This window comes from Hyla sarda, unplaced genomic scaffold (assembly GCF_029499605.1).
Source record: "Hyla sarda isolate aHylSar1 unplaced genomic scaffold, aHylSar1.hap1 scaffold_1504, whole genome shotgun sequence".
NCBI classification, from domain to species: domain Eukaryota; kingdom Metazoa; phylum Chordata; class Amphibia; order Anura; family Hylidae; genus Hyla; species Hyla sarda.
Window position 1 is genome coordinate 45362 of NW_026608138.1, and position 17423 is coordinate 62784.

The window sequence follows — 17423 nt, forward strand, 5'->3', positions numbered from 1 at the left end:
GGTCGAAAAAAGACATATGTCCATCACGTTCAACCAGGGAATTAAGGGGTAGGGGTGTGGCGCGATATTGGGGAAGGGATGAGATTTTATATTTCTTCATAAGCATTAATCTTATTTTGTCAATTAGGAACATTCAGCACCCACCCGCTATCAAGGCAGCTGCCTATCATGTCATGCCCTACCTGCACAGGTGTGCTGGCTACTCAAATGATCCAATTAAGGAGGCCATTTAGTCAGCAGCAGCAGAAGTCCTGTGCCTGGACGCTCCAACAGGGGCCAGACACAAGCAGAAGCAGAAGCAGCAGAAGCAGCAGCAGCACCACCTTTTGTTTATTGGCTGCAGCAGCAGCAAGGCCCACAGGGCTGGCTAGCTGGCTAGCCAGCAAGCAGGTAGCAATGAAAGTAGGAATCTTTCTTTTTAACCCTGTAAGGGGGTGGTGCACTGTACCCGAAGATACTGCCATATCGGGTCAATGCATAGGGCGACGGAAGCAAGCTTCGAAATCGGCCCCCGTTCTCAAAAATCCATTTAATATATGGTCCCCAGATAGGGGACGTATCAGATATTAAACTGATAAGAACAGATACTACACTTGATCTTAGCCAAAAGGCCGAGAAGAAGCGATAACCGTGAAAGGGGCGGGCCCAACAAGGTCCCCTTCATGGGCACTATCACTGCTTGCTGTCAGGGAGGCTGCCAGACAATTTTCCATGCACACTCTGGGCTGGGGGGCAGTCAACCACCAGTACACACAGCAGAACCTAAACCCATACCATTATTGCTAAGCAGCAAGACAGGGGCCCATTGCACTCCCACGGGGCCTTTTTAAATGCAATCCATAACCCGGATTTGCCAGGAACCCTTCTTACTCCTCCTACTTGCATGTGACACTGGGCTTAGGATCTGCATAGGAAACACACACACAAGCACACACCTACCTTTGTTGCCTGCAGATGCCTCCTTGGCTGTCCCCAAACGGTATCAAACCAACACCCACGGGAAGCTGTAAGCATAGAGGACATGCCTGCACCCCATTGGACTTACCTGTGTGGGTTAAATCCGGGTTATTTGACAACCTATGGCGGTGATGGTTCTGCTCAGGCAGAGCAGTGCTGATGCTCCTCATAAAGCTGTCGCTGCTGTGAAGGTTCTAGGTGACATCACAAATCCCTTTGGTTACATACACAACAAAGCTGGGTTGTTGTTGTTTACACTCTGCAAGGCCTGTGGAAGTGAGTGACATCATAGCACTGTAGTTCTGAGGGTTCAAGATGGATGCAACAATCTCCTGTTGCTTCTATGAAGGCCGTAATAGACGACATCACCAAACAGCTCCATAGTCACATACACAGCAAAGGAGAGATGTTGTTTACACCTAGTGATGTCAGTGGTATTGAGTGACATCACAGCACAGTGCTAAGGCTCCTGGGCCTGGACACAGCAGCGGCTGCAATATCTCAACGGAGAATACGTTTATATCTATGTGTGTGTGTGCGCATATATATATATATATATATATATATATATATATATATATATATATATTCTCCGCCGAAATCACTTTTAAACCCATTTCCACCTTTTTTTCCCTTCTCTTCCTCTTACTTTTTTTTCACGTTTTTTTACGTTTTTCTCCTTTTCGCCTCTTTTCTGGGCGTATTATTCTTCTTTTTCTTCTTTTTTTTCGTCTAATGCATACCCCATCAGTGCAGCAATGCTTATTCAATACCGCCAGCAGATGGAGACACTGGGGGATAATTTTCTAAGGATTTATACTGATTTTTCCTGTCTGAATTTGTCGCACAGAAAGTTGCAGGCCAAATATGTGTGACATTTCTGCGACTTTAGCTTCTAGAGCATTTTTACAACATTATACATAGGTGCTGAATACATAAAAAGCGACTGTTCAGCGACAGACAAGTCGCATCGGCTGAAAGTAGGCCAGAATGTCAGTCCATGTTGGAGCAGGTTTAGATACAGTCTAAAGCATAGATCTCAAAGTCTGTGCACAGAATTTAGCAAGGGCCTCGCACCTTCTGATGCATCAGGTAGGTGCACAATAGCATAGCCTAACCCTCTGTACTTTGGTCTATATTGATGCGGGACATAGACAGCCAGCTGATGACCAATCCATTAGTGCAATGGATGGCTGGAAGCATTTGTCTTTGCCTTTGCAATACCACAGAAGCAATGCATGGTCAATGTACAGCAATGACACACCTGTGTGAACAGCCAGGAGACCCCCCCCCCCCCATGTTATGTTACATAGTTACATAGTTAGTACGGTCGAAAAAAGACATATGTCCATCACGTTCAACCAGGGAATTAAGGGGTAGGGGTGTGGCGCGATATTGGGGAAGGGATGAGATTTTATATTTCTTCATAAGCATTAATCTTATTTTGTCAATTAGGAACATTCAGCACCCACCCGCTATCAAGGCAGCTGCCTATCATGTCATGCCCTACCTGCACAGGTGTGCTGGCTACTCAAATGATCCAATTAAGGAGGCCATTTAGTCAGCAGCAGCAGAAGTCCTGTGCCTGGACGCTCCAACAGGGGCCAGACACAAGCAGAAGCAGAAGCAGCAGAAGCAGCAGCAGCACCACCTTTTGTTTATTGGCTGCAGCAGCAGCAAGGCCCACAGGGCTGGCTAGCTGGCTAGCCAGCAAGCAGGTAGCAATGAAAGTAGGAATCTTTCTTTTTAACCCTGTAAGGGGGTGGTGCACTGTACCCGAAGATACTGCCATATCGGGTCAATGCATAGGGCGACGGAAGCAAGCTTCGAAATCGGCCCCCGTTCTCAAAAATCCATTTAATATATGGTCCCCAGATAGGGGACGTATCAGATATTAAACTGATAAGAACAGATACTACACTTGATCTTAGCCAAAAGGCCGAGAAGCGATAACCGTGAAAGGGGCGGGCCCAACAAGGTCCCCTTCATGGGCACTATCACTGCTTGCTGTCAGGGAGGCTGCCAGACAATTTTCCATGCACACTCTGGGCTGGGGGGCAGTCAACCACCAGTACACACAGCAGAACCTAAACCCATACCATTATTGCTAAGCAGCAAGACAGGGGCCCATTGCACTCCCACGGGGCCTTTTTAAATGCAATCCATAACCCGGATTTGCCAGGAACCCTTCTTACTCCTCCTACTTGCATGTGACACTGGGCTTAGGATCTGCATAGGAAACACACACACAAGCACACACCTACCTTTGTTGCCTGCAGATGCCTCCTTGGCTGTCCCCAAACGGTATCAAACCAACACCCACGGGAAGCTGTAAGCATAGAGGACATGCCTGCACCCCATTGGACTTACCTGTGTGGGTTAAATCCGGGTTATTTGACAACCTATGGCGGTGATGGTTCTGCTCAGGCAGAGCAGTGCTGATGCTCCTCATAAAGCTGTCGCTGCTGTGAAGGTTCTAGGTGACATCACAAATCCCTTTGGTTACATACACAACAAAGCTGGGTTGTTGTTGTTTACACTCTGCAAGGCCTGTGGAAGTGAGTGACATCATAGCACTGTAGTTCTGAGGGTTCAAGATGGATGCAACAATCTCCTGTTGCTTCTATGAAGGCCGTAATAGACGACATCACCAAACAGCTCCATAGTCACATACACAGCAAAGGAGAGATGTTGTTTACACCTAGTGATGTCAGTGGTATTGAGTGACATCACAGCACAGTGCTAAGGCTCCTGGGCCTGGACACAGCAGCGGCTGCAATATCTCAACGGAGAATACGTTTATATCTATGTGTGTGTGTGCGCATATATATATATATATATATATATATATATATATATATATATATTTCTCCGCCGAAATCACTTTTAAACCCATTTCCACCTTTTTTTCCCTTCTCTTCCTCTTACTTTTTTTTTCACGTTTTTTTACGTTTTTCTCCTTTTCGCCTCTTTTCTGGGCGTATTATTCTTCTTTTTCTTCTTTTTTTTCGTCTAATGCATACCCCATCAGTGCAGCAATGCTTATTCAATACCGCCAGCAGATGGAGACACTGGGGGATAATTTTCTAAGGATTTATACTGATTTTTCCTGTCTGAATTTGTCGCACAGAAAGTTGCAGGCCAAATATGTGTGACATTTCTGCGACTTTAGCTTCTAGAGCATTTTTACAACATTATACATAGGTGCTGAATACATAAAAAGCGACTGTTCAGCGACAGACAAGTCGCATCGGCTGAAAGTAGGCCAGAATGTCAGTCCATGTTGGAGCAGGTTTAGATACAGTCTAAAGCATAGATCTCAAAGTCTGTGCACAGAATTTAGCAAGGGCCTCGCACCTTCTGATGCATCAGGTAGGTGCACAATAGCATAGCCTAACCCTCTGTACTTTGGTCTATATTGATGCGGGACATAGACAGCCAGCTGATGACCAATCCATTAGTGCAATGGATGGCTGGAAGCATTTGTCTTTGCCTTTGCAATACCACAGAAGCAATGCATGGTCAATGTACAGCAATGACACACCTGTGTGAACAGCCAGGAGACCCCCCCCCCCCCATGTTATGTTACATAGTTACATAGTTAGTACGGTCGAAAAAAGACATATGTCCATCACGTTCAACCAGGGAATTAAGGGGTAGGGGTGTGGCGCGATATTGGGGAAGGGATGAGATTTTATATTTCTTCATAAGCATTAATCTTATTTTGTCAATTAGGAACATTCAGCACCCACCCGCTATCAAGGCAGCTGCCTATCATGTCATGCCCTACCTGCACAGGTGTACTGGCTACTCAAATGATCCAATTAAGGAGGCCATTTAGTCAGCAGCAGCAGAAGTCCTGTGCCTGGACGCTCCAACAGGGGCCAGACACAAGCAGAAGCAGCAGAAGCAGCAGCAGCACCACCTTTTGTTTATTGGCTGCAGCAGCAGCAAGGCCCACAGGGCTGGCTAGCTGGCTAGCCAGCAAGCAGGTAGCAATGAAAGTAGGAATCTTTCTTTTTAACCCTGTAAGGGGGTGGTGCACTGTACCCGAAGATACTGCCATATCGGGTCAATGCATAGGGCGACGGAAGCAAGCTTCGAAATCGGCCCCCGTTCTCAAAAATCCATTTAATATATGGTCCCCAGATAGGGGACGTATCAGATATTAAACTGATAAGAACAGATACTACACTTGATCTTAGCCAAAAGGCCGAGAAGCGATAACCGTGAAAGGGGCGGGCCCAACAAGGTCCCCTTCATGGGCACTATCACTGCTTGCTGTCAGGGAGGCTGCCAGACAATTTTCCATGCACACTCTGGGCTGGGGGGCAGTCAACCACCAGTACACACAGCAGAACCTAAACCCATACCATTATTGCTAAGCAGCAAGACAGGGGCCCATTGCACTCCCACGGGGCCTTTTTAAATGCAATCCATAACCCGGATTTGCCAGGAACCCTTCTTACTCCTCCTACTTGCATGTGACACTGGGCTTAGGATCTGCATAGGAAACACACACACAAGCACACACCTACCTTTGTTGCCTGCAGATGCCTCCTTGGCTGTCCCCAAACGGTATCAAACCAACACCCACGGGAAGCTGTAAGCATAGAGGACATGCCTGCACCCCATTGGACTTACCTGTGTGGGTTAAATCCGGGTTATTTGACAACCTATGGCGGTGATGGTTCTGCTCAGGCAGAGCAGTGCTGATGCTCCTCATAAAGCTGTCGCTGCTGTGAAGGTTCTAGGTGACATCACAAATCCCTTTGGTTACATACACAACAAAGCTGGGTTGTTGTTGTTTACACTCTGCAAGGCCTGTGGAAGTGAGTGACATCATAGCACTGTAGTTCTGAGGGTTCAAGATGGATGCAACAATCTCCTGTTGCTTCTATGAAGGCCGTAATAGACGACATCACCAAACAGCTCCATAGTCACATACACAGCAAAGGAGAGATGTTGTTTACAGCTAGTGATGTCAGTGGTATTGAGTGACATCACAGCACAGTGCTAAGGCTCCTGGGCCTGGACACAGCAGCGGCTGCAATATCTCAACGGAGAATACGTTTATATCTATGTGTGTGTGTGCGCATATATATATATATATATATATATATATATATATATATTTCTCCGCCGAAATCACTTTTAAACCCATTTCCACCTTTTTTTCCCTTCTCTTCCTCTTACTTTTTTTTCACGTTTTTTTACGTTTTTCTCCTTTTCGCCTCTTTTCTGGGCGTATTATTCTTCTTTTTCTTCTTTTTTTTCGTCTAATGCATACCCCATCAGTGCAGCAATGCTTATTCAATACCGCCAGCAGATGGAGACACTGGGGGATAATTTTCTAAGGATTTATACTGATTTTTCCTGTCTGAATTTGTCGCACAGAAAGTTGCAGGCCAAATATGTGTGACATTTCTGCGACTTTAGCTTTTAGAGCATTTTTACAACATTATACATAGGTGCTGAATACATAAAAAGCGACTGTTCAGCGACAGACAAGTCGCATCGGCTGAAAGTAGGCCAGAATGTCAGTCCATGTTGGAGCAGGTTTAGATACAGTCTAAAGCATAGATCTCAAAGTCTGTGCACAGAATTTAGCAAGGGCCTCGCACCTTCTGATGCATCAGGTAGGTGCACAATAGCATAGCCTAACCCTCTGTACTTTGGTCTATATTGATGCGGGACATAGACAGCCAGCTGATGACCAATCCATTAGTGCAATGGATGGCTGGAAGCATTTGTCTTTGCCTTTGCAATACCACAGAAGCAATGCATGGTCAATGTACAGCAATGACACACCTGTGTGAACAGCCAGGAGACCCCCCCCCCCCCATGTTATGTTACATAGTTACATAGTTAGTACGGTCGAAAAAAGACATATGTCCATCACGTTCAACCAGGGAATTAAGGGGTAGGGGTGTGGCGCGATATTGGGGAAGGGATGAGATTTTATATTTCTTCATAAGCATTAATCTTATTTTGTCAATTAGGAACATTCAGCACCCACCCGCTATCAAGGCAGCTGCCTATCATGTCATGCCCTACCTGCACAGGTGTGCTGGCTACTCAAATGATCCAATTAAGGAGGCCATTTAGTCAGCAGCAGCAGAAGTCCTGTGCCTGGACGCTCCAACAGGGGCCAGACACAAGCAGAAGCAGAAGCAGCAGAAGCAGCAGCAGCACCACCTTTTGTTTATTGGCTGCAGCAGCAGCAAGGCCCACAGGGCTGGCTAGCTGGCTAGCCAGCAAGCAGGTAGCAATGAAAGTAGGAATCTTTCTTTTTAACCCTGTAAGGGGGTGGTGCACTGTACCCGAAGATACTGCCATATCGGGTCAATGCATAGGGCGACGGAAGCAAGCTTCGAAATCGGCCCCCGTTCTCAAAAATCCATTTAATATATGGTCCCCAGATAGGGGACGTATCAGATATTAAACTGATAAGAACAGATACTACACTTGATCTTAGCCAAAAGGCCGAGAAGCGATAACCGTGAAAGGGGCGGGCCCAACAAGGTCCCGTTCATGGGCACTATCACTGCTTGCTGTCAGGGAGGCTGCTAGACAATTTTCCATGCACACTCTGGGCTGGGGGGCAGTCAACCACCAGTACACACAGCAGAACCTAAACCCATACCATTATTGCTAAGCAGCAAGACAGGGGCCCATTGCACTCCCACGGGGCCTTTTTAAATGCAATCCATAACCCGGATTTGCCAGGAACCCTTCTTACTCCTCCTACTTGCATGTGACACTGGGCTTAGGATCTGCATAGGAAACACACACACAAGCACACACCTACCTTTGTTGCCTGCAGATGCCTCCTTGGCTGTCCCCAAACGGTATCAAACCAACACCCACGGGAAGCTGTAAGCATAGAGGACATGCCTGCACCCCATTGGACTTACCTGTGTGGGTTAAATCCGGGTTATTTGACAACCTATGGCGGTGATGGTTCTGCTCAGGCAGAGCAGTGCTGATGCTCCTCATAAAGCTGTCGCTGCTGTGAAGGTTCTAGGTGACATCACAAATCCCTTTGGTTACATACACAACAAAGCTGGGTTGTTGTTGTTTACACTCTGCAAGGCCTGTGGAAGTGAGTGACATCATAGCACTGTAGTTCTGAGGGTTCAAGATGGATGCAACAATCTCCTGTTGCTTCTATGAAGGCCGTAATAGACGACATCACCAAACAGCTCCATAGTCACATACACAGCAAAGGAGAGATGTTGTTTACACCTAGTGATGTCAGTGGTATTGAGTGACATCACAGCACAGTGCTAAGGCTCCTGGGCCTGGACACAGCAGCGGCTGCAATATCTCAACGGAGAATACGTTTATATCTATGTGTGTGTGTGCGCATATATATATATATATATATATATATATATATATATATATATATATATATATATTTCTCCGCCGAAATCACTTTTAAACCCATTTCCACCTTTTTTTCCCTTCTCTTCCTCTTACTTTTTTTTCACGTTTTTTTACGTTTTTCTCCTTTTCGCCTCTTTTCTGGGCGTATTATTCTTCTTTTTCTTCTTTTTTTTCGTCTAATGCATACCCCATCAGTGCAGCAATGCTTATTCAATACCGCCAGCAGATGGAGACACTGGGGGATAATTTTCTAAGGATTTATACTGATTTTTCCTGTCTGAATTTGTCGCACAGAAAGTTGCAGGCCAAATATGTGTGACATTTCTGCGACTTTAGCTTCTAGAGCATTTTTACAACATTATACATAGGTGCTGAATACATAAAAAGCGACTGTTCAGCGACAGACAAGTCGCATCGGCTGAAAGTAGGCCAGAATGTCAGTCCATGTTGGAGCAGGTTTAGATACAGTCTAAAGCATAGATCTCAAAGTCTGTGCACAGAATTTAGCAAGGGCCTCGCACCTTCTGATGCATCAGGTAGGTGCACAATAGCATAGCCTAACCCTCTGTACTTTGGTCTATATTGATGCGGGACATAGACAGCCAGCTGATGACCAATCCATTAGTGCAATGGATGGCTGGAAGCATTTGTCTTTGCCTTTGCAATACCACAGAAGCAATGCATGGTCAATGTACAGCAATGACACACCTGTGTGAACAGCCAGGAGACCCCCCCCCCCCCCATGTTATGTTACATAGTTACATAGTTAGTACGGTCGAAAAAAGACATATGTCCATCACGTTCAACCAGGGAATTAAGGGGTAGGGGTGTGGCGCGATATTGGGGAAGGGATGAGATTTTATATTTCTTCATAAGCATTAATCTTATTTTGTCAATTAGGAACATTCAGCACCCACCCGCTATCAAGGCAGCTGCCTATCATGTCATGCCCTACCTGCACAGGTGTGCTGGCTACTCAAATGATCCAATTAAGGAGGCCATTTAGTCAGCAGCAGCAGAAGTCCTGTGCCTGGACGCTCCAACAGGGGCCAGACACAAGCAGAAGCAGCAGAAGCAGCAGCAGCACCACCTTTTGTTTATTGGCTGCAGCAGCAGCAAGGCCCACAGGGCTGGCTAGCTGGCTAGCCAGCAAGCAGGTAGCAATGAAAGTAGGAATCTTTCTTTTTAACCCTGTAAGGGGGTGGTGCACTGTACCCGAAGATACTGCCATATCGGGTCAATGCATAGGGCGACGGAAGCAAGCTTCGAAATCGGCCCCCGTTCTCAAAAATCCATTTAATATATGGTCCCCAGATAGGGGACGTATCAGATATTAAACTGATAAGAACAGATACTACACTTGATCTTAGCCAAAAGGCCGAGAAGCGATAACCGTGAAAGGGGCGGGCCCAACAAGGTCCCCTTCATGGGCACTATCACTGCTTGCTGTCAGGGAGGCTGCCAGACAATTTTCCATGCACACTCTGGGCTGGGGGGCAGTCAACCACCAGTACACACAGCAGAACCTAAACCCATACCATTATTGCTAAGCAGCAAGACAGGGGCCCATTGCACTCCCACGGGGCCTTTTTAAATGCAATCCATAACCCGGATTTGCCAGGAACCCTTCTTACTCCTCCTACTTGCATGTGACACTGGGCTTAGGATCTGCATAGGAAACACACACACAAGCACACACCTACCTTTGTTGCCTGCAGATGCCTCCTTGGCTGTCCCCAAACGGTATCAAACCAACACCCACGGGAAGCTGTAAGCATAGAGGACATGCCTGCACCCCATTGGACTTACCTGTGTGGGTTAAATCCGGGTTATTTGACAACCTATGGCGGTGATGGTTCTGCTCAGGCAGAGCAGTGCTGATGCTCCTCATAAAGCTGTCGCTGCTGTGAAGGTTCTAGGTGACATCACAAATCCCTTTGGTTACATACACAACAAAGCTGGGTTGTTGTTGTTTACACTCTGCAAGGCCTGTGGAAGTGAGTGACATCATAGCACTGTAGTTCTGAGGGTTCAAGATGGATGCAACAATCTCCTGTTGCTTCTATGAAGGCCGTAATAGACGACATCACCAAACAGCTCCATAGTCACATACACAGCAAAGGAGAGATGTTGTTTACACCTAGTGATGTCAGTGGTATTGAGTGACATCACAGCACAGTGCTAAGGCTCCTGGGCCTGGACACAGCAGCGGCTGCAATATCTCAACGGAGAATACGTTTATATCTATGTGTGTGTGTGCGCATATATATATATATATATATATATATATATATATATATATATTTCTCCGCCGAAATCACTTTTAAACCCATTTCCACCTTTTTTTCCCTTCTCTTCCTCTTACTTTTTTTTCACGTTTTTTTACGTTTTTCTCCTTTTCGCCTCTTTTCTGGGCGTATTATTCTTCTTTTTCTTCTTTTTTTTCGTCTAATGCATACCCCATCAGTGCAGCAATGCTTATTCAATACCGCCAGCAGATGGAGACACTGGGGGATAATTTTCTAAGGATTTATACTGATTTTTCCTGTCTGAATTTGTCGCACAGAAAGTTGCAGGCCAAATATGTGTGACATTTCTGCGACTTTAGCTTCTAGAGCATTTTTACAACATTATACATAGGTGCTGAATACATAAAAAGCGACTGTTCAGCGACAGACAAGTCGCATCGGCTGAAAGTAGGCCAGAATGTCAGTCCATGTTGGAGCAGGTTTAGATACAGTCTAAAGCATAGATCTCAAAGTCTGTGCACAGAATTTAGCAAGGGCCTCGCACCTTCTGATGCATCAGGTAGGTGCACAATAGCATAGCCTAACCCTCTGTACTTTGGTCTATATTGATGCGGGACATAGACAGCCAGCTGATGACCAATCCATTAGTGCAATGGATGGCTGGAAGCATTTGTCTTTGCCTTTGCAATACCACAGAAGCAATGCATGGTCAATGTACAGCAATGACACACCTGTGTGAACAGCCAGGAGACCCCCCCCCCCCCATGTTATGTTACATAGTTACATAGTTAGTACGGTCGAAAAAAGACATATGTCCATCACGTTCAACCAGGGAATTAAGGGGTAGGGGTGTGGCGCGATATTGGGGAAGGGATGAGATTTTATATTTCTTCATAAGCATTAATCTTATTTTGTCAATTAGGAACATTCAGCACCCACCCGCTATCAAGGCAGCTGCCTATCATGTCATGCCCTACCTGCACAGGTGTGCTGGCTACTCAAATGATCCAATTAAGGAGGCCATTTAGTCAGCAGCAGCAGAAGTCCTGTGCCTGGACGCTCCAACAGGGGCCAGACACAAGCAGAAGCAGAAGCAGCAGAAGCAGCAGCAGCACCACCTTTTGTTTATTGGCTGCAGCAGCAGCAAGGCCCACAGGGCTGGCTAGCTGGCTAGCCAGCAAGCAGGTAGCAATGAAAGTAGGAATCTTTCTTTTTAACCCTGTAAGGGGGTGGTGCACTGTACCCGAAGATACTGCCATATCGGGTCAATGCATAGGGCGACGGAAGCAAGCTTCGAAATCGGCCCCCGTTCTCAAAAATCCATTTAATATATGGTCCCCAGATAGGGGACGTATCAGATATTAAACTGATAAGAACAGATACTACACTTGATCTTAGCCAAAAGGCCGAGAAGCGATAACCGTGAAAGGGGCGGGCCCAACAAGGTCCCCTTCATGGGCACTATCACTGCTTGCTGTCAGGGAGGCTGCCAGACAATTTTCCATGCACACTCTGGGCTGGGGGGCAGTCAACCACCAGTACACACAGCAGAACCTAAACCCATACCATTATTGCTAAGCAGCAAGACAGGGGCCCATTGCACTCCCACGGGGCCTTTTTAAATGCAATCCATAACCCGGATTTGCCAGGAACCCTTCTTACTCCTCCTACTTGCATGTGACACTGGGCTTAGGATCTGCATAGGAAACACACACACAAGCACACACCTACCTTTGTTGCCTGCAGATGCCTCCTTGGCTGTCCCCAAACGGTATCAAACCAACACCCACGGGAAGCTGTAAGCATAGAGGACATGCCTGCACCCCATTGGACTTACCTGTGTGGGTTAAATCCGGGTTATTTGACAACCTATGGCGGTGATGGTTCTGCTCAGGCAGAGCAGTGCTGATGCTCCTCATAAAGCTGTCGCTGCTGTGAAGGTTCTAGGTGACATCACAAATCCCTTTGGTTACATACACAACAAAGCTGGGTTGTTGTTGTTTACACTCTGCAAGGCCTGTGGAAGTGAGTGACATCATAGCACTGTAGTTCTGAGGGTTCAAGATGGATGCAACAATCTCCTGTTGCTTCTATGAAGGCCGTAATAGACGACATCACCAAACAGCTCCATAGTCACATACACAGCAAAGGAGAGATGTTGTTTACACCTAGTGATGTCAGTGGTATTGAGTGACATCACAGCACAGTGCTAAGGCTCCTGGGCCTGGACACAGCAGCGGCTGCAATATCTCAACGGAGAATACGTTTATATCTATGTGTGTGTGTGCGCATATATATATATATATATATATATATATATATATATATATATTTCTCCGCCGAAATCACTTTTAAACCCATTTCCACCTTTTTTTCCCTTCTCTTCCTCTTACTTTTTTTTCACGTTTTTTTACGTTTTTCTCCTTTTCGCCTCTTTTCTGGGCGTATTATTCTTCTTTTTCTTCTTTTTTTTCGTCTAATGCATACCCCATCAGTGCAGCAATGCTTATTCAATACCGCCAGCAGATGGAGACACTGGGGGATAATTTTCTAAGGATTTATACTGATTTTTCCTGTCTGAATTTGTCGCACAGAAAGTTGCAGGCCAAATATGTGTGACATTTCTGCGACTTTAGCTTCTAGAGCATTTTTACAACATTATACATAGGTGCTGAATACATAAAAAGCGACTGTTCAGCGACAGACAAGTCGCATCGGCTGAAAGTAGGCCAGAATGTCAGTCCATGTTGGAGCAGGTTTAGATACAGTCTAAAGCATAGATCTCAAAGTCTGTGCACAGAATTTAGCAAGGGCCTCGCACCTTCTGATGCATCAGGTAGGTGCACAATAGCATAGCCTAACCCTCTGTACTTTGGTCTATATTGATGCGGGACATAGACAGCCAGCTGATGACCAATCCATTAGTGCAATGGATGGCTGGAAGCATTTGTCTTTGCCTTTGCAATACCACAGAAGCAATGCATGGTCAATGTACAGCAATGACACACCTGTGTGAACAGCCAGGAGACCCCCCCCCCCCCATGTTATGTTACATAGTTACATAGTTAGTACGGTCGAAAAAAGACATATGTCCATCACGTTCAACCAGGGAATTAAGGGGTAGGGGTGTGGCGCGATATTGGGGAAGGGATGAGATTTTATATTTCTTCATAAGCATTAATCTTATTTTGTCAATTAGGAACATTCAGCACCCACCCGCTATCAAGGCAGCTGCCTATCATGTCATGCCCTACCTGCACAGGTGTGCTGGCTACTCAAATGATCCAATTAAGGAGGCCATTTAGTCAGCAGCAGCAGAAGTCCTGTGCCTGGACGCTCCAACAGGGGCCAGACACAAGCAGAAGCAGCAGAAGCAGCAGCAGCACCACCTTTTGTTTATTGGCTGCAGCAGCAGCAAGGCCCACAGGGCTGGCTAGCTGGCTAGCCAGCAAGCAGGTAGCAATGAAAGTAGGAATCTTTCTTTTTAACCCTGTAAGGGGGTGGTGCACTGTACCCGAAGATACTGCCATATCGGGTCAATGCATAGGGCGACGGAAGCAAGCTTCGAAATCGGCCCCCGTTCTCAAAAATCCATTTAATATATGGTCCCCAGATAGGGGACGTATCAGATATTAAACTGATAAGAACAGATTTTTTTTTTTTTTTTTTTTTTTAATCTAAAGCCGAGGAACGTGCTTTCGATTCACCCAAAGTGCAAGAAAAAGTGCAAACGTGTTACACTAAAAAAAACGTGCACAAAGGATGCGGTCTATCGCAAGCCCTTCTCCGATAGGAGAGAGGCCCCCCAACAAACCTTACCCTTCGCCTCCGGACCAAAAGGTACCTGCGAGGTTCCAGGTTCGATGTCCCTTTTCGCCGAAGCTACTAGGGGACCACAAATGCTCCCGGCATCCCCCTTGGCGTTAGCCAAGGTATCTGCCCGCAGAGCCGATTACGGTAGGTACCCTGCCAAAGCAGGAGTACCCGGGGTGTTTGCAGGGAGGTGCGGAACCTAATGGCCACACACACCTCCCCTAGACCGCCAGGAGGGACACCCAGAAGGGCTACCGCATCCTGACAAATCCTGTGAACACACAACACGCAAAAAGTGACACAGTGAGACAAAAAATAAATAAATAAGTGAATGTGTGCAGATATACTGCCCGGACATCCGGCCGGATCTATAAAAATTTCTCTGATCCTAGCCAGAAGGCCGGGAATCAAGAGGTGAGTGCCACAAGGTGAAGAGATTATGGTGCCCGTGCTTCAACTCAGTGAGTCTATTCTCCCAGTGAGTTTAGGCACCTCGGGGTCACCACTCCCCGAGGCACAAAAGTACCTCGGCTCTAGACCCTCTCAGCCTTATGGCGAGACCCGAAGGGAACAGGTCACATCGGGGCAGCCGTCGAGCTGATTCCTCAGAACCAGCCCCGGAAAGCCCTGGTACACCTGCATCCTCCATGCAGCACCCATCCCCACCAGCATGAAAACTGATAAGAACAGATACTACACTTGATCTTAGCCAAAAGGCCGAGAAGCGATAACCGTGAAAGGGGCGGGCCCAACAAGGTCCCCTTCATGGGCACTATCACTGCTTGCTGTCAGGGAGGCTGCCAGACAATTTTCCATGCACACTCTGGGCTGGGGGGCAGTCAACCACCAGTACACACAGCAGAACCTAAACCCATACCATTATTGCTAAGCAGCAAGACAGGGGCCCATTGCACTCCCACGGGGCCTTTTTAAATGCAATCCATAACCCGGATTTGCCAGGAACCCTTCTTACTCCTCCTACTTGCATGTGACACTGGGCTTAGGATCTGCATAGGAAACACACACACAAGCACACACCTACCTTTGTTGCCTGCAGATGCCTCCTTGGCTGTCCCCAAACGGTATCAAACCAACACCCACGGGAAGCTGTAAGCATAGAGGACATGCCTGCACCCCATTGGACTTACCTGTGTGGGTTAAATCCGGGTTATTTGACAACCTATGGCGGTGATGGTTCTGCTCAGGCAGAGCAGTGCTGATGCTCCTCATAAAGCTGTCGCTGCTGTGAAGGTTCTAGGTGACATCACAAATCCCTTTGGTTACATACACAACAAAGCTGGGTTGTTGTTGTTTACACTCTGCAAGGCCTGTGGAAGTGAGTGACATCATAGCACTGTAGTTCTGAGGGTTCAAGATGGATGCAACAATCTCCTGTTGCTTCTATGAAGGCCGTAATAGACGACATCACCAAACAGCTCCATAGTCACATACACAGCAAAGGAGAGATGTTGTTTACACCTAGTGATGTCAGTGGTATTGAGTGACATCACAGCACAGTGCTAAGGCTCCTGGGCCTGGACACAGCAGCGGCTGCAATATCTCAACGGAGAATACGTTTATATCTATGTGTGTGTGTGCGCATATATATATATATATATATATATATATATATATATATATATATATATTTCTCCGCCGAAATCACTTTTAAACCCATTTCCACCTTTTTTTCCCTTCTCTTCCTCTTACTTTTTTTTCACGTTTTTTTACGTTTTTCTCCTTTTCGCCTCTTTTCTGGGCGTATTATTCTTCTTTTTCTTCTTTTTTTTCGTCTAATGCATACCCCATCAGTGCAGCAATGCTTATTCAATACCGCCAGCAGATGGAGACACTGGGGGATAATTTTCTAAGGATTTATACTGATTTTTCCTGTCTGAATTTGTCGCACAGAAAGTTGCAGGCCAAATATGTGTGACATTTCTGCGACTTTAGCTTCTAGAGCATTTTTACAACATTATACATAGGTGCTGAATACATAAAAAGCGACTGTTCAGCGACAGACAAGTCGCATCGGCTGAAAGTAGGCCAGAATGTCAGTCCATGTTGGAGCAGGTTTAGATACAGTCTAAAGCATAGATCTCAAAGTCTGTGCACAGAATTTAGCAAGGGCCTCGCACCTTCTGATGCATCAGGTAGGTGCACAATAGCATAGCCTAACCCTCTGTACTTTGGTCTATATTGATGCGGGACATAGACAGCCAGCTGATGACCAATCCATTAGTGCAATGGATGGCTGGAAGCATTTGTCTTTGCCTTTGCAATACCACAGAAGCAATGCATGGTCAATGTACAGCAATGACACACCTGTGTGAACAGCCAGGAGACCCCCCCCCCCCCATGTTATGTTACATAGTTACATAGTTAGTACGGTCGAAAAAAGACATATGTCCATCACGTTCAACCAGGGAATTAAGGGGTAGGGGTGTGGCGCGATATTGGGGAAGGGATGAGATTTTATATTTCTTCATAAGCATTAATCTTATTTTGTCAATTAGGAACATTCAGCACCCACCCGCTATCAAGGCAGCTGCCTATCATGTCATGCCCTACCTGCACAGGTGTGCTGGCTACTCAAATGATCCAATTAAGGAGGCCATTTAGTCAGCAGCAGCAGAAGTCCTGTGCCTGGACGCTCCAACAGGGGCCAGACACAAGCAGAAGCAGAAGCAGCAGAAGCAGCAGCAGCACCACCTTTTGTTTATTGGCTGCAGCAGCAGCAAGGCCCACAGGGCTGGCTAGCTGGCTAGCCAGCAAGCAGGTAGCAATGAAAGTAGGAATCTTTCTTTTTAACCCTGTAAGGGGGTGGTGCACTGTACCCGAAGATACTGCCATATCGGGTCAATGCATAGGGCGACGGAAGCAAGCTTCGAAATCGGCCCCCGTTCTCAAAAATCCATTTAATATATGGTCCCCAGATAGGGGACGTATCAGATATTAAACTGATAAGAACAGATACTACACTTGATCTTAGCCAAAAGGCCGAGAAGCGAT

The 17423-nt window shown here is 46.5% G+C and overlaps 8 non-coding genes and 1 pseudogene across 8 annotated transcripts; all 9 read right to left on the bottom strand.

Annotated features, from left to right (window-relative positions):
• Positions 1-432: 432 nt before the first annotated feature.
• LOC130309057 (U2 spliceosomal RNA) lies at positions 433-623 on the bottom strand. Its single transcript, XR_008857776.1, has one exon. It is a non-coding gene; the product is annotated as a U2 spliceosomal RNA (small nuclear RNA).
• Positions 624-2717: 2094 nt separating this feature from the next.
• Positions 2718-2908, bottom strand: LOC130309042 (U2 spliceosomal RNA). Its single transcript, XR_008857761.1, has one exon. It is a non-coding gene; the product is annotated as a U2 spliceosomal RNA (small nuclear RNA).
• Positions 2909-4991: 2083 nt separating this feature from the next.
• On the bottom strand, positions 4992-5182 carry LOC130309043 (U2 spliceosomal RNA). Its single transcript, XR_008857762.1, has one exon. It is a non-coding gene; the product is annotated as a U2 spliceosomal RNA (small nuclear RNA).
• A 2082-nt stretch (positions 5183-7264) lies between these two features.
• Positions 7265-7455, bottom strand: LOC130309044 (U2 spliceosomal RNA). Its single transcript, XR_008857763.1, has one exon. It is a non-coding gene; the product is annotated as a U2 spliceosomal RNA (small nuclear RNA).
• A 2093-nt stretch (positions 7456-9548) lies between these two features.
• Positions 9549-9739, bottom strand: LOC130309045 (U2 spliceosomal RNA). Its single transcript, XR_008857764.1, has one exon. It is a non-coding gene; the product is annotated as a U2 spliceosomal RNA (small nuclear RNA).
• A 2086-nt stretch (positions 9740-11825) lies between these two features.
• On the bottom strand, positions 11826-12016 carry LOC130309046 (U2 spliceosomal RNA). Its single transcript, XR_008857765.1, has one exon. It is a non-coding gene; the product is annotated as a U2 spliceosomal RNA (small nuclear RNA).
• A 2080-nt stretch (positions 12017-14096) lies between these two features.
• Positions 14097-14286, bottom strand: LOC130309058 (U2 spliceosomal RNA). The gene has a single exon (XR_008857777.1). It is a non-coding gene; the product is annotated as a U2 spliceosomal RNA (small nuclear RNA).
• Positions 14287-14980: 694 nt separating this feature from the next.
• On the bottom strand, positions 14981-15140 carry LOC130309060 (U2 spliceosomal RNA; annotated as a pseudogene).
• A 2092-nt stretch (positions 15141-17232) lies between these two features.
• Positions 17233-17423, bottom strand: LOC130309047 (U2 spliceosomal RNA). The gene has a single exon (XR_008857766.1). It is a non-coding gene; the product is annotated as a U2 spliceosomal RNA (small nuclear RNA).